The following is a 22,283-nucleotide window of genomic DNA, read 5'->3' on the forward strand; positions in this document are numbered from 1 at the left end:
TAGCCCATTAAAGGACATTTGGAGTATTTTCCTTTGTTAGTGACTGTGAAGAAAACTTCTATAAATATTCATGTATGGTTTTTGTGTGAACATAAGTTTCATTCTCTTGGGCAAATACCTAGAAGTGGGATTGCTGAGTCATGAAGAAAGTGTATGTTCAATTTTATAAGAAACTGCTAAACTGTTTTCTGAAGAAAGTGTGCATTTTTCATTCCTGTACAGTTGCTCCACATCCTTACCAGCACTTGGGTCTTGCCAGGTTTGGGGGTTTGTTTGTTTGTCTGTTTTGGATTTGGCCATTCTAGTCACAGGATCTTTGAGATGGTATACTTGGAAACAGTAGGTGACATTTTAACAGAAATTATCTAAAGTATGATAAAATAAGTTACTGGAGCAATGGCACAGCAACAATGGAGAGTGTTCTTTTTACCAAACACATTAAATATGTAACGATATAAGGAAAATGTGAGGAAATATATACATAGAGAGTCTGGGGTTTAAGAAGACAGAGAATAGGATTATAGGTGAAGCTTTGTGCTAAGTGAGAAATGTCTCAACAATGCATGGAAGAAACAGTAGTCATGGTGTTAAGACCACAGGCCGGACTGGACCACAAATGTCTGGAAAGAAAGGTCTGATTTCAAATGATAAATCAGAAAGATGCTTGGTTTCTTAAAATCTGTCTGAAATAAGGGAAGGTCTGGGAAAGGAATTACAATTAAAGGCTTTTTTAAAAAGCCAAGCTAGGGGATTAACCAAGATGGCGGAGTAGAAGGACGTGCTCTCACTCCCTCTTGCGAGAGCACCAGAATCACAACTGACTGCTGGACAATCATTGACAGGAAGACCCTGGACTTCACCAAAGAGGATACCCCACGTCCAAGGACAGAGAAGAAGCCACAGTGAGACGGTAGGAGGGGCGCAATCAGAGTAAAATCAAATCCCATAACTGCTGGGTGGGTGACTCACAGACTGGCGAACACTTATACCACAGAAGTCCACCCACTGGAGTGAAGGTTCTGAGCCCCACGTCAGGCTTCCCAACCTGGGGGTCCGGCAACGGGAGGAGGAATTCCTAGAGAATCAGACTTTGAAGTCTAGTGGGCATTGATTGCAGGACTGTGACAGGACTGGGGGAAACAGAGACCCCACTCTTGGAGGGCACACACAAAGTAATGTGTGCATCGGGACCCAGGGGAAGGAGCAGTGACCCCGGGGGAGACTGAACCAGACGTACCTGCTGGTGTTGGGGGGTCTCCTGCAGAGGCAAGTGGTGGCTCTGTTTCACCGTGGGGATAAGGACACTGGCAGCAGAGGTCCTGGGAAGTTCTCCTTGGCGTGAGCCCTCCCAGAGTCTGCCATTAACCCCACCAAAGAGCACGGGTAGGCTCCAGTGTTGGGTTGCCTCAGGCAAAACAACCAACAGGGAGGGAACCCAGCCCCACCCATCAACAGTCAAGTGGATTAAGGTTTTACTGAGCTCTGACCGCCACAGCAACAGGGAGGGAACCCAGCCCCACCCATCAACAGTCAAGTGGATTAAGGTTTTACTGAGCTCTGACCGCCACAGCAACAGTCAGCTCTACCCACCACCAGAGCCTCCCATCAAGCCTCTTAGATAGCCTCAACCACCAGAGGGCAGACAGCAGAAGCAAGAAAAACTACAATCCTGCAGCCTGTGGACCAAAAACCACAGTTACAGAAAGACAGAGAAGATGAAAAGGCAGAGGGCTATGTACCAGATGAAGGAACAAGAAAAAACCCCAGAAAAACAACTAAATGAAGTGGAGATAGGCAACCTTCCAGAAAAAGAATTCAGAATAATGATAGTGAAGATGATCCAGGACCTCGGAATAAGAATGGAGGCAAAGATTGAGAAGATGCAAGAAATGATTAACAAAGACCTAGAAGAATTAAAGAACAAACAAACAGAGATGACCAATACAATAACTGAAATGAAAACTACACTAGAAGGAATCAATAGCAGAATAACTGAGGCAGAAGAACGGATAAGTGACCTGGAAGACAGAATGGTGGAATTCACTGCTGCGGAACAGACTAAAGAAAAAAGAATGAAAAGAAATGAAGACAGCCTAAGAGACCTCTGGGACAACATTAAACGCAACAACATTCGCATTATAGGGGTCCCAGAAGGAGAAGAGAGAGAGAAAGGACCAGAGAAAATATTTGAAGAGATTATAGTCAAAAACTTCCCTAACATGGGAAAGGAAATAGCCACCCAAGTCCAGGAAGCGCAGAGAGTCCCATACAGAATAAACCCAAGGAGAAACACGCCGAGACACATAGTAATCAAAGTGGCAAAAATTAAGGACAAAGAAAAATTACTGAAAGCAGCAAGGGAAAAACGACAAATAACATACAAGGGAACTCCCATAAGGTTAACAGCTGATTTCTCAGCAGAAACTCTGTAAGCCAGAAGGGAGTGGCATGATATACTTAAAGTGATGAAAGGGAAGAACCTACAACCAAGATTACTCTACCCAGCAAGGATCTCATTCAGATTTGATGGAGAAATCAAAAGCTTTACAGACAAGCAAAAGCTAAGAGAATTCAGCACCACCAAACCAGCTCTACAACAAATGCTAAAGGAACTTCTCTAAGTGGGAAACACAAGAGAAGAAAAGGACCTACAAAAACAAACCCAAAACAATTAAGAAAATGGTCATAGGAACATACATATCGATAATTACCTTAAACGTGAATGGATTAAATGCTCCAACCAAAAGACACAGGCTTGCTGAATGGATACAAAAACAAGACCCATATATATGCTGTCTACAAGAGACCCACTTCAGACCTAGGGACACATACAGACTGAAAGTGAGGGGATGGAAAAAGATATTCCATGCAAATGGAAATCAAAAGAAAGCTGGAGTAGCTATACTCATATCAGATAAAATAGACTTTAAAATAAAGAATGTTACAAGAGACAAGGAAGGACACTACATAATGATCCAGGGATCAATCCAAGAAGAAGATATAACAATTATAAATATATATGCACCCAACATAGGAGCACCTCAATACATAAGGCAACTGCTAACAGCTATAAAAGAGGAAATCGACAGTAACACAATAATAGTGGGGGACTTTAACACCTCACTTACACCAATGGACAGATCATCCAAAATGAAAATAAATAAGGAAACACAAGCTTTAAATGACACAATAGACCAGATAGATTTAATTGATATATATAGGACATTCCATCCAAAAACGGCAGATTACACGTTCTTCTCAAGTGCGCACGGAACATTCTCCAGGATAGATCACATCTTGGGTCACAAATCAAGCCTCAGTAAATTTAAGAAAATTGAAATCATATCAAGCATCTTTTCTGACCACAACGCTATGAGATTAGAAATGAATTACAGGGAAAAAAACGTAAAAAAGACAAACACATGGAGGCTAAACAATACGTTCCTAAATAACCAAGAGATCACTGAAGAAATCAAACAGGAAATCAAAAAATACCTAGAGACAAATGACAATGAAAACACGACGACCCAAAACCTATGGGATGCAGCAAAAGCGGTTCTAAGAGGGAAGTTTATAGCTATACAAGCCTACCTCAAGAAACAAGAAAAATCTCAAATAAACAATCTTACCTTACACCTAAAGAAACTAGAGAAAGAAGAACAAACAAAACCCAAAGTTAGCAGAAGGAAAGAAATCATAAAGATCAGAGCAGAAATAAATGAAATAGAAACAAAGAAAACAATAGCAAAGATCAATAAAACTAAAAGTTGGTTCTTTGAGAAGATAAACAAAATTGATAAGCCATTAGCCAGACTCATCAAGAAAAAGAGGGAGAGGACTCAAATCAATAAAATCAGAAATGAAAAAGGAGAAGTTACAACAGACACCGCAGAAATACAAAACATCCTAAGAGACTACTACAAGCAACTTTATGCCAATAAAATGGACAACCTGGAAGAAATGGACAAATTCTTAGAAAGGTATAACCTTCCAAGACTGAATCAGGAAGAAACAGAAAATATGAACAGACCAATCACAAGTAATGAAATTGAAACTGTGATTAAAAATCTTCCAACAAACAAAAGTCCAGGACCAGATGGCTTCACAGGTGAATTCTATCAAACATTTAGAGAAGAGCTAACACCCATCCTTCTCAAACTCTTCCAAAAAATTGCAGAGGAAGGAACTCTCCCAAACTCATTCTATGAGGCCACCATCACCCTGATACCAAAACCAGACAAAGACACTACAAAAAAAGAAAATTACAGACCAATATCACTGATGAATATAGATGCAAAAATCCTCAACAAAACACTAGCAAACAGAATCCAACAACACATTAAAAGGATCATACACCACGATCAAGTGGGATTTATCCCAGGGATGCAAGGATTCTTCAATATACGCAAATCAATCAATGTGATACACCATATTAACAAATTGAAGAAGAAAAACCATATGATCATCTCAATAGATGCAGAAAAAGCTTTTGACAAAATTCAACACCCATTTCTGATAAAAACTCTCCAGAAAGTGGGCATAGAGGGAACCTACCTCAACATAATAAAGGCCATATATGACAAACCCACAGCAAACATCATTCTCAATGGTGAAAAACTGAAAGCATTTCCTTTAAGATCAGGAACGAGACAAGGATGTCCACTCTCACCACTATTATTCAACATAGTTCTGGAAGTCCTAGCCACGGCAATCAGAGAAGAAAAAGAAATAAAAGGAATACAAATTGGAAAAGAAGAAGTAAAACTCTCACTGTTTGCGGATGACATGATACTATACATAGAGAATCCTAAAACTGCCACCAGAAAACTGCTAGAGTTAATTAATGAATATGGTAAAGTTGCAGGTTACAAAATTAATGCACAGAAATCTCTTGCATTCCTATACACTAATGATAAAAAATCTGAAAGAGAAATTATGGAAACACTCCCATTTACCATTGCAACAAAAAGAATAAAATACCTAGGAATAAACCTACCTAGGGAGACAAAAGACCTGTATGCAGAAAACTATAAGACACTGATGAAAGAAATTAAAGATGATACCAACAAATGGAGAGATATACCATGTTCTTGGATTGGAAGAATCAACATTGTGAAAATGAGTATACTACCCAAAGCAATCTACAGATTCAATGCAATCCCTATCAAATTACCAATGGCATTTTTTACGGAGCTAGAACAAATCATCTTAAAATTTGTATGGAGACACAAAAGACCCCGATTAGCCAGAGCAGTCTTGAGGCAAAAAAATGGAGCTGGAGGAATCAGACTCCCTGACTTCAGACTATACTACAAAGCTACAGTAATCAAGACAATATGGTACTGGCACAAAAACAGAAACATAGATCAATGGAACAAGATAGAAAGCCCAGAGATTAACCCACACACCTATGGTCAACTAATCTATGACAAAGGAGGCAAAGATATACAATGGAGAAAAGACAGTCTCTTCAATAAGTGGTGCTGGGAAAACTGGACAGCTACATGTAAAAGAATGAAATTAGAATACTCCCTAACACCATACACAAAAATAAACTCAAAATGGATTAGAGACCTAAATATAAGACTGGACACTATAAAACTCTTGGAGGAAAACATAGGCAGAACACTCTATGACATAAATCACAGCAAGATCTTTTTTGATCCACATCCTAGAGTAATGGAAATAAAAACAAAAATAAACAAGTGGGACCTAATGAAACTTCAAAGCTTTTGCACAGCAAAGGAAACCATAAACAAGACGAAAAGACAACCCTCAGAATGGGAGAAAATATTTGCAAATGAATCAACGGACAAAGGATTAATCTCCAAAATATATAAACAGCTCATTCAGCTCAATATCAAAGAAACAAACACCCCAATCCAAAAATGGGCAGAAGACCTAAATAGACATTTCTCCAAAGAAGACATACAGACGGCCACGAAGCACATGAAAAGATGCTCAACATCACTAATTATTAGAGAAATGCAAATCAAAACTACAATGAGGTATCACCTCACTCCTGTTAGAATGGGCATCATCAGAAAATCTACAAACAACAAATGCTGGAGAGGGTGTGGAGAAAAGGGAACCCTCTTGCACTGTTGGTGGGAATGTAAATTGATACAGCCACTATGGAGAACAATATGGAGGTTCCTTAAAAAACTAAAAATAGGGGCTTCCCTGGTGGCGCAGTGGTTGAGAGTCTGCCTGCCAATGCAGGGGACACGGGTTCGAGCCCTGGTCTGGGAAGATCCCACATGCCGCGGAGCAACTAGGCCCGTGAGCCACAATTACTGAGCCTGCGCGTCTGGAGCCTGTGCTCCGCAACAAGAGAGGCCGCGACAGTGAGAGGCCCGCGCACCGCGATGAAGAGTGGCCCCCGCTTGCCGCAACTAGAGAAAGCCCTCGCACAGAAACGAAGACCCAACACAGCCAAAAATAAATAAATAAATAAATTAAAAAAAAGAAAAAAAAAAAAAAAAAAAACTAAAAATAGAATTACCATATGACCCAGCAATCCCACTACTGGGCATATACCCAGAGAAAACTGTAATTCAAAAAGACGCATGCACCCGAATGTTCATTGCAGCACTATTTACAATAGCCAGGTCATGGAAGCAACCTAAATGCCCATCAACAGACGAATGGATAAAGAAGTTGTGGTACATATATACAATGGAATATTACTCAGCCATAAAAAGGAACGAAATTGAGTCATTTGTGGGGACGTGGATAGATCTAGAGACTGTCATACAGAGTGAAGTAAGTCAGAAAGAGAAAAACAAATATCGTATATTAATGCATGTATGTGGAACCTAGAAAAATGGTACAGATGAGCCAGTTTGCAGGGCAGAAGTTGAGACACAGATGTAGAGAATGGACATATGGACACCAAGGGGGGAAAACTGTGGTGAGGTGGGGATGGTGGTGTGCTGAATTGGGCGATTGGGATTGACATGTATACACTGATGTGTATAAAACTGATGCCTAATAAGAACCTGCAGTATAAAAAAACAAACAAAACAACTAATACTAAACTTTCATTGGGTTATTTGTATGGAAATATGTTAATATAAATGTTTCAGACATTACATGAAATTTCTAAAAATCTTATATTTGTATTTGTATGGAAATATGTATGGAAATATGTTAATATAAATGTTTCAGACATTACATGAAATTTCTAAAAATCTTATATTTGTATTTGTATGGAAATATGTTAATATAAATGTTTCAGACATTACAGGAAACTTCTGAAAATCTTATATGTTCTGGTATAATGTTATAAGTAATAATCCTAGTTATTACTTTAAAATGTATATCTCATAAATAACTAATTTTCTTGTCAACTGCATTATTATGAACTTTCATCAACTCTTTAACCATGGTCATTTTTAAGTCTTTTGTCATTTACAGACAGTTCTGGGTGTACTCTGATGATTTTGCAAATATGTTCCTATAAAAGGGTTTCATCTTCAAGAAATTCATGGAAAAGACTGACAAGTACAGGTTTCTGGTAACTGACTGTACTGCTGAACTGAATGAATAAGCATTTTCAGAACTCTAATGAAAAACTGATGAACTCTTAAAAGTGCTAACAAAAGATCAAGATGAAAAAAAAAATTAATTACATGGGACTGAGTGAACTGATGAGGATGAGTATAATTTTTGTGACTTTCTGTCTGAATTAAAAAAAAAAAAATCCCAAAAAAAAAAAAAAAAAAAAAAGCCAAGCTAGGGTCCTGGTGGAATAGAGAACATATCAAAGTCCACTATATCAGCAGCCTTATCTGTAAATGTTGGATGGGTGACTCAGAGGCATAATCTTCATGTAGAAATAAAGAGGATTTGCGATCAGCCAAGATGCCTCCAACCTGGACACCAGTATAAGGGTGGATGTGTAAGCAGTAATGAATAGATAAGACATCTGCTTTGGCGTGCAGATTTGTTTATTTCCCCTTTCTAAGACAATGTCATATAGTTACCAGCCCACACTTTCAGGCAAACATTCCTCCCTGCATTCCTGCCCTCCCCGATAGATAATATTCTCAGTCTCTCTCTCCTCCAAACTATCACATGGACAGAGACAGAGGGGCCTCGGGGGTTACATCGTGGAACAGAAAGGGTTCTCACTCACCAAGCAAGGACATGAAAGGATAATAGTGACTTTCTCATTCTCCATCCCAAAAAAGACAAGAACTAGAAGCTGAAAGCACCACTTCATAAAGAAACTGTTCTGGGTTTCCTGCAATAGGCCAGGCTGGAGTAGCCCATTTAAGGTCATCTTTAAGAGCCTGGGGTCTGGAATCAGACTGTTTGGGCTCAAATCCCTCTCCCCCCACATACTGGGCATGTGATGTTGCCGGGCAAAACAATAAAGAATTGTATTGCAGGTTCCTGTTAAGTAAAATGGGGTTAATAATATTAGTACTTTATAGGTTTGTGGTGAGGATTCAATGAATTTATACAAGTAAGGAGATTAGAGTAGTGCCTGGAACATGATGTGTTGCATGTTAGCTCTTATAGTTTTAAGTTGATTATTATTATCATAATTAATATCATCATTTATCAAGTGAAGGAAATATTCTAGGGCCTAAGTCCCCTTTCATGCTAAAATCACATGCCTTTATTTTTTCTGTAAGTCCAAGGTCCTATTTATTTGGCTCAATCTATAAATTAGGTAACACCTGCACTAAAGGTAGGTATAGGTTTGCAAGGAGGCAGTGCTATACCTACAAAAGACACGCTGTATCTAGTTAGTAGATCAAAGGTGAGAGGCCACTTCGCATTTTTGCTTCTGACTATGTTGCTTTACTCTTCTTTAGTCTGCTCACGTTCCCATTTGTTTTACAGTGATACTGTCACATGCCCATTCTGCTCTTAAAATAACTGATTTGAAAAGTACACCAAACTCCAAACTGAAAGTTTCCATCAGAAATCCAAACATACTGCCTTTTTGTTCACCTACTCTAACCCAAGGGAGAATATAAAGTATATTTCCAGCTTTTATACACTGATAAATGTGTCCTCTACTAAAGATTTTTTGACAGGGAAACATATTTCAGTTACATTGAAGAATAAATACTGGCCACTTTCAAAAAATTCTTTAGATGTGAATTTTTCTATTCTATCTATTGCCTTAGTAAGGAAGTGCCCAGCATACATTAATTTAACAAGTCATAAACTGATGTTTGTCATATCATGTTGGCTTATATGTATACAAAAGTATATGCTATCAGACGGACATTAAAATTGAATGGAGAATATTCTTGTCTAAAAGAGAAATGTCTAACATATAATGCAATGTTAATATCAACATCAGAAGCTAAATACTTGCATTATGAATGCCTTCAAAAACATACACGCCCAAAACACCCCACACATCTAAAAAACAGACCCCTAGTAATCCAGGGTTCCTAAAAGAAAGATAAAAAGATGAATGACTTTGAGATAGATTGTTCCAGATATTTCAGGTGTTGAAAGCAAAAGTACAGTCCCCAACTGTGAGGACAGAGAGAAGGTGAAGATTGGAACAGCTGAGCAAGTTGGCAGACAAGGAAGTGAGTATGAAAGCTCAGACGCAAAAAAATGTATGAGTTCCCACATTCATACAGTCAAATAGCAACTGAGTCAATGGAAAAATGTGGAAAATTACAAGAGATGCTATCTATTCCTGTTGAAAATTGAAGGCAATTTAGCCACTTTTTCATGATTGTAAAAGTGTTTCACAACTAGACATTGCCTTCCTAAATGACCGTTAAGTGTACATATTTTTCATCGACTCTATATATCAATGTTCTTTCCTCGGACTTAATTTTGGAAGAAATAAAAGGATATTACACACAGGAAAGCAAAGGAATGGAATGAAGAATTGGGAGGCGGGGAGAGAAGGCATAAGGGTGAGGAGGTGAAGAAGGAAAAGCAACAGAGCAAATGATGAATTTACAAGTGTTAAGAAGTGTTAGACATATGTGTCCTAAGAAAGATCCTTTTGTTTTACTGGGCAGGATGGTATGAGGGTTAGTCTCCAGAGGAAGAGATTTCTGTACTTGAGAAATGGCTTGGGGTTCCCCTGATGGAAACAGAGGAGCCTGGAGGGGAGAAGCAGAGGCAAGAGAGGGGAGGGAGTGTGGAGAGGGAAGCGGAGCCAGGTGATGGGGAACAGGAGTGGTTTGGGGTTTGGAAAAACATGGACAAGGACACAGGCAGCTGCTGGGAGGACTGGGCTGAAAAGAAGGATTGGAATAGTCTCACTCCACGTTAAATGGTGTTAATTCTCTTTGTATTACCTCTGCAAGATGCTGTCTGTCAGCAAAGGTATGCATTACCTTCTAAAACTTTTGTTATCCGATTGGCATTTCTTTTAGATGCGTTAGTGGGATGAGATGGGCTTTTGGGTGGGAGCTAGATGTCCACAATTTATATGGGGTGAGGGGCAGAAGGTGGGAGGTGTTAGGAACAAGAGATCAAAACAACAGCAGACTGAACTTGCCCTTGTTTCATAATTTTAGCACGAGTATCTTCTTGCATATTTCCTCTCTCTCTTTTTTTTTTGTGTGTGTGTGCACTTGCTCATCCCGCGAGATTTGTCTACCTTCTAGAACTCTGTAAAAATATGAAAGTATTCTGAGAGCTTCAACTGGTGAATCTCAAGATAAGCCCTTGGTTCGTTCTGCCAAGAGGAGGCCGCCCAAACCCAAAAACTGTCTGAAAAGATGCGACGGTACCTGCCTGAGGCTTAAGATTAAAAACACAATGAAATCTCAGAGAAAACAAAAATACCAAGACTCAATTTTTTGTGCGTCCAATAAGTAAATAAAACCTGCAGCTTAGAGAAGGAAAATCTATAAGAAGATTCAAATAGGTATAATTTAGAGATTAAGTAGGAAAACCGTGTCTCCTCAATTCTGGCTCGGTTTATCACAGTGGAATATGACTCAAGCAGTATTTAGATTAGAACTGAAAATAGAGGCCACAGGAAATATAACAGAAGACACAAGTCACTGAAATGAACCCTCTGACAAAATAGTACAGCTCTGCATTGTTTGGAATGGATGTTTACACAAAGAAGCCTGAAGTGTTTTTTAAATAAAACTTTTAAATTGCTGTTTTCATTTATTCACGACTCTTTTTAACTATCGGCCACTCTGTGATGCTAGGTTTTGAGATTTATGACAAGCCCCCCAAACAGGGACAACTAGACAAATGGAAATGATTATCTCATCTATCTGCCCAGTCCTCTCATCTGCCATCTACTCCATGAATGAGGTCTTCCCTCTAACCTTGGTCTAACTCTAGGTTAGAATTATTATTCTTTTCTCCTCCTCACACCTCTATTCAGCCCTTCCTCCTCCTTGCCTTATATAACTGTCCATTCCTTAGGCATCCTTCACTACAATGTAAGAGCTTTGGTGATAAGGTCTAATTTTATTCATCTTCTCTTTCAGTACCTAATGGTGTTAGCACAGGACCACGTAAATGTTGGAAAGAGGAAACTGGAATCCAGGTAGAACATAAAATAAGTCACCAGACATCCCACTAGAAAATTATTTTAACATCAGTCTCTCCATATGGATAATTCCAGACCCAGATACCTACTGAATATTTATCCTTTTCCAATAATGATTGTATTAAACTATTTCCAACTGACTGCAGGTTTCTGCTCCTAAATAAGCTTTCCCCACCCCCCTAAAATTTGCTGGGAATTGATTCTAAATAGGAAATTGTGAGTTAAGAAACAATTTCAAAGTTTGGAATTGATGCATGCCAGCCAAATAGTTGCAACAGGTTCTAGTAGCCTGACCATCTCAAAAGCCACAATAGTTTTTGTTGGTGCAATTCTTTCTGGTATTGAATCTAAGTTCTTGTAATATGGTATATAAGCTGACTTGTGGTCTTTTCAAAACCACTAAAAAGAGGACATCCTTTCTCTTCCTAAGACGGGTATATTTCAGCCTAGGATTGCTATTACAAACAATCAGCATCTTATCTGGGAAAACTCTCAGACAAAATATACTATATAAAAGATAGATAACTTAAAACTCCATTAAGATGTGTGCTGGTCAAAGAAAGGCATAAATTTGTTTTATCTTTATAAGTTGTTTTACTGATGTGACATTACTTTTTGCCATTATTACTAATGCTATCCATTTTACTTCCAGTTACATTCATTCTCTTGACATTTTAAGTATATTCTCTTATTTCTTCATCTTACAAAACATCAAGTTAATGTCCTGAAAAGAAGTTAATTAGAGGAACTTAAAGGGCATTCAGATCACACTTGATGGAAAGTGCAAAACAAAGTTCTGCCAAGGTTCTCAGCATAGTAACACTTTAGACTCAATTGGCCTCTTAAGCAAACATTTTCAGATGTATTTTCCATTCGTTTCCTTCCCTATCATCCCAAACCAATTCATCTCAACTGGCACACAGGCAAGGTAAGAAAACCAATGTGAATTCAGACAGAAAACCCCATGAGGGAGAGATTTTGTCCATCTTGTTTAATGCCGTACTTCCAAGTCCTGACACACTGAAGGCACTCAAATATACTTGCACAGTAAATGACAAAACTTAATGCTTCTTAAAGTTGTCAGCACTATAGAACAGAGTACACCAGCTATTACGCATTACAATTAATATTTAATAACTGAAGTAAGCTCTAGCACTGTGTTGTGCAATACACCAGCCATATGTGACTACTGAGCACGTGAAATGTAGCTAGTAAGACCAAGGAAAAGAATTTCAAATTTTATTTAATTTACTTAATTTAAATTTTAAAACTGGTGTGTGATTTCTTACTAGAAAACTTTCAATACCTGTGAAACAACTCAAGTATGTGGACCAATTTTTTCAACTTTAAATTTTATAAAATCTAAACAGACATCAAGTCTTTCCAATGAAAACGTAGGGTCTGAATTGAGATGTGCTGTAAGTATAAAACACACACCAGATTTCAAAGACTTAGTACAGAAAAAAGAATGTAAACTATCTCATTAACAAGTCTTTATGTTGATTACAAATGGGCATGATAATTGTAGCGGGCTGAATGGTATTCTCCCAAAAGATATGGCCACGTCCTAACCTCCAGAATCATGTGTAAATGAGGGAACGCTACCTTACACGGCAAAACACATGTGATTAAGAATCTTGAGAGGTGGCACTTACGCTGGATTATCCAGGTGAGCTCTAATTCCGAAGACAAGTGTCCTTTTAAGAGTGAGGCCAAGAGATGTTTGACAGGAGAGGAGGAGGCAAGGTAGAGATTGGAGAGAGGTGGCCACAAGTCAGGGAACACCCACAGCCATGAGAAGCCTGGAGACGCAAAGAAGGGATTCTTCTCTAAGGCCTTCAGAGGGAGTGTGACCCTGCCAACACCTTGAGCTTGAATGTCTGGCCTCCAAAACTGTGGAAGAATAAAGTTCTATTGCTTTAAGCAACCCAGTCTCTGGTAACTTGTTACACAGCCATATTTTGGATATGTAGTGTTAAAAACATTATTAAAATTAATTTTCTGGGTTTTTTTTAAGTTTTAGTAATGTGGCTACTAGAACATTTAGAATTACCTATGTGGCTCTCATTGTATTTCTATTGTACTATACTACTAGAGAATAAGGTCTCAGAGATTAGCTATCTTTCCAAATAATATTTTTCATGGAATTTCCATCTCTTAGGTCACATATGTAAGAAGAAGCTTAAAACTCTTAAATTCACAAAATGATGAAACGTTAACATGCTACCACCACTCCTAGAACGTAGGAGTGTTCAATTCATGTTTAGGAATTAATTTTTTAATATTTAATTTGTAGATTTTTCGATTCATTCAAAATCATTAAGCTGGACAGTCTAGTTAATGTATGAGATGAGAGAATTGGAATTTTGAAAGTTTCCAATAAGATGAAATGAAGGTTGAAATCTAACAAGATAGAAAGTAACAGGGACAAATTTAAAGTCCACACTTGGGTCCAAACAGCCAACTGTGAAAACAGAGACTTGAGGAGATATGACTTCACTGTGGCGTGTGAAAGAGACCTGGGGGTTTTCACTGATGATAAACTCAATCTGAGTTGGCAGGTTGGTAGAACTGCCAAAACAGCTACTGTGACCTTGGGCTGTTTAAATAAAAATTGGGGTTCCACAAGCAAATAGTCCTGGCTTAGCTCACAGCCGCACTAATTCACATGACAATCAATTAGCCTGGAAAAGGATGACCTAGGAGAGATATATGGTCTTTACATCTAAATGGTTCTTTTACAGAAGACATACTGAGCTTGTTCTGAAGCCTACCACAAAACTAAAAACCATCCGGATGTTCTTCCCCAGGATTCTGCTAAGCATCATGGTGGGGTAGAAATCTAATCATTTCAGCTATCCAGTATTGAAAAAGGCTACCATAAAAGGTAAAACATCCCAGGTCTTAGAGGAGACTCAAAAAAGTCTGAGAATATTGTTCATTTTCCATAAGAGTGACATCCCAAGATAACTGTGTACCCCTTTCCAGAAACAAGGTCACACAAGCAAGAGTTAGGGCAGTAGTCAGGAGTATAAACTGTTATCTGGGTTTGAATCCTAGCTCTGTCATTTGCTAGCTGTGTGACGTTGGGCAAATTCCTAACCTCTCTGAGCTTCTATTTCTTCATCTGGAAAATTGGGATAATAAATGTTCCTACTTCCTCAAGTTATTGTTGCAGGGTCTGGCCATGGACTGTGGGCTTCAGGCCAACCCCTGTGCTCACTCCTGTGGCCAACACAGTCATGCCAGTTCAGGGGACCAGGACCACTGAAGCTAGCACAGAATTTCCTTTTCAGCACAGGGCTGAGGGCTGTAGTCGGGAGTATGTGAATACATATTATGTAACATTTGATGGGGAGTAGAAGGAATGATCTCCATCTCACGAGGTCCTAAAATTTCTTTTATTTATTTATTCATTTAGTTAACATATGTGTCTTAAGGACCTTCTTTGTGCCCTGTGATACATCAGGGACTAAAATTGATTTTAAAAAAAAAATCTCTGCCCTTGTGGAACTTAGATTCTAATGGGGAGAGACAAATAATAATGTTAACAAATAAGGGAATGACGTATTATGTTAAAAGACAACAAATGCTACCTCAAAAGGAGAGCAGGGTACAGGACCTGAAGTGCTGGGAGGAGGGTGAAATTAACAATTAATATAAAGTGGTTATGTGAGACCTCACAGGGGAGGCAATACTCGAGTAGAGACTTGAAGGGGGCGAGAATGTATTCCATGTAGATATCTGGGGAAGAGCTTTCCAGGCAGAGCAATAACCAACAAACACAGAAGTGTATCTGTCTTTGAAGGGACAACAAGGAGGCCAGTGGGGATGTAGGAGATGAGCAAGGAAGACAGTAGGAAGAGCTGTCCCAGAGGTAATAGGGGAAAGGTGAGAAGTGGCTGGAGTTTGGATATATTCTGAAGTTAGGGAAGTAATAATCTTTTTTTTTAAATTTTATTGGAGAGTAGTTGAGTTACAATGTTACTTTCAGGTGTACAGCATAGTGCTTCAGTTATACATATGCATACATTCCTTCAGGGAAGTAATAGTCTTGCTGATGGACTGAACATGAAATTTGAGAGAAAGAAGGGAGTGGAGGGCAATTCCTAGGTTTTTGATGAGAAGGATGGGAAGGATGGAATTGCCATTAACTGAGATGAAAAAAACTATGGATGGAAGAGGCTTGGGGATGGGGGCAGATCAGTTTTATGATTAAAAGAATTTTACCTAGGTCAAAAAAGGAGTCCCAATTTCAGCATGCCCCAAAACAATACTTCAGAGGACTCAACCAGTGAATCCACAACCGCTTGGCAGGTGACGTATTTGAGGCAAATGAAGTGTCTCATGAAACCTTGGTCTAGACAACTGCTAAAGTAATTTCTAACTCTTAAGTTACCTAAGTATGATTTTTAAGTAATTTAACAATGTATAATGGAGTGTGTGTGTGTGTCTGTGCCCGCATGCACGCACGTACCAAGGAGACAGTCTTGAAAGTTCTTTAAAATCCTGACAAAATAATTCCCTCAGCCTTATTCCACCTCTAAGAGGTGGGAGGTTAGATACCAAAGCCAAGTTTAACAGAACTAAACCTGATATGTGTGTCATCTTCCTGAACCATCCATGGGAAACAACAGTTGCTAATGACATTTGTGACAAGTGTTGATGGACCCAGCTAGTCTTCCTATCTTTTTCTTCTCTTCCTTTAGACACACAGTGGTGAATTACAGTTTTTTCTGCCCATCAACACACACTTTTTTAGCTAATAAGAAAAAAAAAAAACCCTGTTTGTTAAATAACAGCTCCCAGGAAGCCGAACTCTCCCTAAAACAACTTTTCTTCAGCTGGGGTCACTATGGATTATGAGAGTGCTTCATTAAAGGAAGGAGGAGAGGAATAATATTACCATACTCCTAGGGTTTGAAAATAAGTCATTTAGCGCCTGCAATTGCAATGTTCTCTGCTATCACTGTTTTCCTAGCTTCATTAATTTTTTTTCTTCCAAAGTCAGCATCCATCCTTACAAACCTTTCTCTCCTGCTGTCATCAGAGCATTTTAAGCATTAATCCATGACAAATGGGTGCATTTGATCCATAACTGATTTCTCCGCCTGCCAACTAGAAACAGATACAGTTCTGAAAATGAAAATAAGAAGAATAAAAAATACCTAGGATAACATAAAAATAACATCTACTTACTAAATATGCCATATAAATATTTCATCTACAGCCAAGAGCAGCATCCCAGATGGCAGAGTATTGAATGCTTTGACCTTTCTGTCACAGGCAGCAATTCTTCTTAAAACAGGGATCAGTTCACAGATTAGACTCACGCAAATGAGAGGGTGGAGGGAGGGAAGGGGAGAGAGTGAGCAAGCAAGAGCCTTAGGTGTTTGCTATAGGAAAGGATTCAGTGGAGGAAAGTGAAGGATCTCCCATGGCCCCGAAGGTTTGCTTCACATTCACTTACATGAGGAACTGGGTCTTGTGACACCTATTCATTCAAAAGTCAGCTGTGTGAAAACGGAACAAAACAAAACTGGATGCTTGGTGTCACACTGCATTTGGTTTTGTTTTGCTTTTTGGATTCACTAACTGGATTACTCTCTTCTTTATAGACTGAATAACTGAAATTTCTGGAGTCTTATCCAAATACTAAAATAAACGAAGATATCTAAGCTTGGCTATCTAAGAATGAAAGAGTACTGCAACAAAAAAAAATATTATTTCCTAACCACTAAGGCATTTTGTGGTTACCATGAATGCTGCTCACCAAATATCTCCTGCTATCTGCCTTCTGGGAACCTGGTAGGCTTGCACTCTGCAGCCTCTTGCCATTGGGTTGAACCACAAGACCAGGTCTGGCCAATGAGTTGTGACATGTGTCACTTCCAAGCTGAAGCATTTATTTGCTAATGTTATGTTCAGACTCTCTGTTTTTTCTTCCATGATGAATAGTAGATGTTCCTCCTAATTCTGGATTGAAAATAGCATGGAGCACAGACTCCAGCCAACCCCAGGGGACAGTACCACAAGCAAGAAATAACTTCTATAAGTTATAAATAACTTGCCTTAAGCCATTGAAATTTGGAGCTGATTGGTTATCATAGCATCACCTAGCCTACTCTGAAACACATTCATTTCCTTCTTAATTCTGTCCATCACAACTAAAACTAATGATACTGGGAGAGGCAAAGAATTTTAGTATTATAGTCATTAAGAGCATGGGATCTGGAACCAGATTACCCTAGTTCAAATCCTAGCTTCACTACCTATTAGCTGTGCACTTTGAGCAAGTTATTCAAACTCTCTGAACCTTATTTCCCTCACTGGTAGAAAGAAGAGAACAAAGTAGCTGCCTCACAGTGGTAAGTGTAAGGATTAATGAAATAATACAGAATTCTTAGCACAGTGCCAGGCACATAGTACATAGTAAAAATCTACATTTAGTGTGTATATACTGATAAATCTTAGACACAATCAAGGACCAGGAGTGCTAAATTAACTTATTAAAATCAGCTTACACTCTTTGTCTCCTGCTATCTTCAAAGCACTTATATGCACTAATCCATGACAAAGGAGTGCCTTTTACCTGATCTTCTGACCTTCACATTTTTCTAATGCATCTTCCTTTCTGACTCCAGACCTTCATAATGCTGTTATCTTTACCTGGAATTCTTTGCTGTCCAAAGTCCATCCCTAACTCTTGGTCTGACCCTTTCTACTTTTCCCAGTCTCATTTAAAGCATTTTTTTTCATGGAACACTTGACTCAGATCTTAGACCTTTCCTCCACCAAATAACCCCTCCAAGGAAGGAAGGGGATGAATAGATGGTCTTGGAGCTCCTCAGGGTGCTTTAGTAGGACAACAGGGTAATGTCTGTCTTGGCAGGAACCCCACTATATTTATCTAACACTGGCTATAAGATGACAAACACTACGTGAAGCCTCCACTTCCAAATGTTCTATTATAATGACAACTTTCTCAAATTAGCATTTTTATATTGCTTTCTGTTGATGAATACTACCATACCCACTAGAAAGAACTTTACACCAGATCTTATTCACACAAATAAGTACATCAATAGAGCTTTCTGCTTACAATAATAATAAACTACCCTTACACGTTTTCAACAATTTAATTAAATACAATTAACTCTAGTTTGTTTTGGCAACCTATTAATGTCACAATTGAATATAAATAGGCTCATGAAAAGATTATAATTAATAAATCCTTTACACTACTGTAAAATTAGTCTGATGCTCTGCTTGCCAGAAATACTGAACAGCATTTTGAAGTATGTTAATGAGAACAGTAAAAAAGAGATAATAAAGTTTTATCAAATGATTCGTCAAGACTTCTGTAAGGCTTTGACCTCTTCAGTAGAGAGCTCTTGCAAGTTAGATATGGTTCTTAAGGGACTCTGAAACACTAATTGCAAATTTATCATCATCTTATGATATCTTTAATCCATGCTTCTAACTGTATAGGCTATTCTCTCATGCTAATTCAAATTCCCTGGAGTCTTAAAACATAAGAAACTGACCATTGGCACTTCATTTTTTGTTGTTGCTTTTGCTAAGGCTCAAAACATTAGACACCATGCTACTTAAGCAGTCACTGATACACAAAGACATCATTTTGTATTCAGAGTAAAAATATAGGGTACACATAAGAGTACACACAAATGGTACCCTGGGATGAAACCCATGGACATTTAGGTACTAATGTGCTTATCAGTATATACCTGGGTTTCTTCCTTTAGCTGTTGGGTCCTATGATAGAGGTGAAGGGTTATTGTAAGGGCAACACTATTAATGGAAAAAGAAACACCTGAGGAAGTATGGATAAATCGTATAAGATTTCAGTTGACTAGTGGCTATTTTAATAGAGTTTTAATAGAATTATAACCCATTCTGAGAATCACAAAGCACCAATGCTGACTTTTGGACCATTTTTTGTTAATGAATTATTGGCCAGATGTTTAAATTAATTAACCAAACTTCCCTATTATGTGGCAGCATACAGACTCTACCAAACTTACTGATTAGAGCACCTTCATCAGTAATTACCTACACAACCTGCTGTTGAAAGGAAGGATACTGTGAGTATTGACCTGGTCATATTGACTTAGAACTCATGGCTAACCCTTACGTATTCCAGAGTAGAGACTAGCCATAAAATCCCTATCTTTTGTCTGTTCTGAGTAGATGGATTTTATTGTCAGAAGTCTCAGATGTGATCATAAAGTGACTAAATAAGTCTAAGCTGTAAAGTTTCTATATGCACCATTTTTATAGAATAAAATATTATGGGTATATGTGTTAGTATAAAGCAGTCCTTCTGTATCATCTTTGCTTTGACATTCATATATGTACATGACAATATAACGAGATGCCTTGTGCTGGACACCTACTCTATGGCAGATATAAACAGACACCATCTCTATACCTTACTCAAGCCTGAAAGGTAGGAATTATATAAACAGGGATCCCCATTTTATGAGTGTGGCAGGGAGAGTTACCATGATTTGCCCACACTCGGAGCTAAGAGTGGTATAACTTCGGACGGGAGCCCCTGGTTTGCCTGGTACACCAGACTGCTCTAATTCCTACAGCTTCTTTGGCCAAGAATCACTGGTGACAATGAGGGTGAGGTCAGGCAAAGAACCTGCAATTCAGTTACGTATAAGAACAGCCTAGATCAAGAATGGACAACTTGTCTCATCTCAAAATTGAACGGGTAAGTCCAGGGAAGGCACTCTGCACAGTATTTGACATTGTAGGTGTTGAACGATGATGGTTCTTCTGGTGGTGGTTATTGTGGTTGTTTCTGAAATACTACCTTGTTTAACGACTCAGGGATTGGAGCACTGTGCTTGGAAGGGTTCACAGGGTGAGTCTGGGTAAAAGTACAAAGAGTGCCATAAGTGATTAGCAGTCACGTCCACAATGCATGATCATAGGAAGAGTGGGCTGTGTGTCAGGAATTTGCCATCACTGGCCATGGGCATATTTTAGAACAAACAAGAGGATTTGTTCTGATGATGAGAGGAATGTGAAAGGGAGACTTCAGGTCTGATTATGTAAGCAATTTCTACCAAACATGTTATTGAGTTACGGGTCTAGCAAGTTTTATTTGAAAGACAGCAAATTCCATATTTTAGCAAATATACTGCTGCAAATGATCAAACCACTTACCCGAAAGGTCAGCCCACTTTACAACATTCTAGATAATTTATAAAGTCTCAACATGATAAATGCCAAAAAATCTTATCAGAAAGTTAAATTGCCGTTAGAGAGAATTCTTTTCCAGTGTGAATGATTTGTAACTTCATTTTAAGTAAAACAGAAAAACTACACTAAGACTGAGTCTAATAAATGCAAATTTATCCTATGCTGCTGCTTCCTCGCCTAGAGCACAGAAAGGGCCTCCAAAGTCTAAAAAAACTTATCAGGAGACAATAGTTCTGTAAAAAATACTTGAAAATGAGGTGTTCTTAATCCAATAAGCAACGAAAGTATGCTCTCAGCCAGACCTGTTTGCAAAGCAACATTAAGACTAAAGCATTATTCAGCCACATTAAATTAAAATTATTGCATGATATAGCCAAGCCCAAGACACAGTTAGTTGCCTGCTGATGTAGAACAACGCCCCATAACAGAGAAATTTGTTTTGTAATTAAATTAAACCAAGACTAACTTGTTGATATTCCTAAAAGTAGTACTTGGTTGCGATGGAAAGAGCACCTGACTGAAAGTCAAGGCATAACCTAAGTTTTCCTCTCAGCTTTTAATTACTATCCACAGTTTGCAGTGTTTTATAGAATGAGGATAACAGAACTGACCACGTAGGGTTGTGATACAGATCACGTGTCATATGGGAAGGAACCGTCCATAGCAGAGGCTACACACAGTAGAGACTCAGGAACCTGAGCCATTACTCAGGACCCAACAAAATTCTCAACCTTACCCTCCCAAGCTAGATGACCTTGAACAAATCAATTATCTTATTCTTTAAGATATTCCTTATGAGTAAAATGGAAAGATGTTCTAACTCATAAGGTAACTGTAAAGATTCAATGAAATATCAAATGCTTAGGATCATTCATTCATTCATTCAAGTATTTATTTGACCCTCACCATGAGCCAGACAGTGAGTCAGGCATCCCCAGACTGCTGGGTTCCCCACCTTCACAGAATTGACGATCTGATCAGGAAAGGTAGTGTTAAACCAGTAATTATAATAAAGAGGCATTGCTATTACTAGTGGGAAGCGTAGTTTTCTGCACCTAGTAGGTGGACCATAAACATTTGTTGAATAACATATTAAATTTGTTGTATATTAAAAATAAAATTATCCTTAGGATTTGATTTAGAGATATGCAGTTTCCTCTAATATAATAACCAGATTTTAAAAATCAACGGTAGTAACATATTTTGTCTTGTATTACACAAAGGTAACAATAATTCAAAGGTGTGAAGGGCCTCATGGGACCCAGAGAGTCTGGCCAGAACACAGTTGCTGCATTTGTTGTTAATTAACTGACTTGCTTTCCACAGAGACTCAAATTGTGGAAACAGGGCTTCTTTCTTCCATTTTAACTAGCTGTTCATCTGTGATCATCAGTGTACATTGGTAAGGCAGCCTTTAGATTACAAAACAGTAACAACAACAATAAAATCTTGCTTTCCCTTTAATTGCAATAATATAAAGTTTCTCCAGCTAGTTTAGGGCATATAGACATTTAGGTCACTGCCCTACCTCGTC

General features: G+C 38.4%; 1 protein-coding gene across 3 annotated transcripts in view; it reads right to left on the minus strand.

Moving 5' to 3' along the window:
- Nucleotides 1–22,283, minus strand: part of TAFA1 (TAFA chemokine like family member 1) — a 501,884-nt gene that overhangs the window by 450,561 nt on the left and 29,040 nt on the right. The window lies entirely within an intron of this gene.

The sequence above is a fragment of the Balaenoptera acutorostrata genome, chromosome 10, assembly GCF_949987535.1.
Source record: "Balaenoptera acutorostrata chromosome 10, mBalAcu1.1, whole genome shotgun sequence".
In the NCBI taxonomy this organism is placed as follows: Eukaryota; Metazoa; Chordata; class Mammalia; order Artiodactyla; family Balaenopteridae; genus Balaenoptera; species Balaenoptera acutorostrata.